Here is a 939-nt window from a genome sequence, read left to right as displayed (position 1 = left end):
ATTAGAATAACCCAGAAGAAGACAATGAAGTGTAAACAAGCCAGGTGTGCTGAGCTAGGCTGCTTTCAATTGCTTCAAAGTGCCTGAGTAGCAGCAACAGAAAAAAAGAGTATGGTTGCCACCAAAACCTGCCCAGCAGCGGCTGAATTCTAGCGGGTTAGAAGAGTAACACTACAGGCTGTGCTGAGCAGGGTGTGAGTCACCACTGCACTCCTGTCGAAGAAGCTTTTAGGAGGCCGAGAGGTCTCAGAACCATGGCTCTGAAGCAGTCGCTGCCCTGGTCATGCGGTAACTTAGACCGACATAGACTTTGTGCATTTCTGCGACAGCTGGTCGGGCTGAAGCAACAATGAAGTTCTCCTTTTGCTGTTTTGCACCATGCAAGAGTGCAGTTCATCAGCCTTTTGAGAAGCGGTGCCGGTGGCGCTAACGCTGCTGTGCATGAGGCCAAGTGAGCTCACCAGGAGCGCCGCGTGCGTTTGAGGAAGGTGTGGGAGACGGGTCTCGCTCCAGCCACGGCACGCAGGGCCATCTACCTGACGGGATGTGTCAGGAATGCTTTCCTATACGCCAGCTGCAGGGACTTCTTTTACCTCACTCATGACATTCTTTGCTTCTGCTCTGCTGGGTTATGCTGCACACAATCCTCTCTTACCTCTTCCTCTCAAGAGGTAAGGGGCTGTGTGATGCTGTGCATTTGAACCATGCCTTTCCCAGAAACTGCTCCGCAGAGCTAGAAGGCCAGTAAGCACGCAGGCCTCGGCGGGGAGAGCCGCTGGCCCTCCGGGGGCAGTGCGGGAGGCTGCCGGCTCCTGCGGAGGGGCTTCGCCGCCCACAGATCGTAAGTGCGCAGAGGGCACCGCAGACTACAAGCAGCGAGGGCTCCGAGACCCTCCTCTCCACAGACCTGAGCTGCAGACGCCGCAGGGCGGCGGCGGG

This window comes from Rhea americana, unplaced genomic scaffold (genome assembly GCF_003343005.1).
Source record: "Rhea americana isolate MKP2758 unplaced genomic scaffold, rheAme1 scaffold_273, whole genome shotgun sequence".
Lineage (NCBI taxonomy): Eukaryota > Metazoa > Chordata > Aves > Rheiformes > Rheidae > Rhea > Rhea americana.
This window is presented reverse-complemented; position numbering follows the sequence as displayed.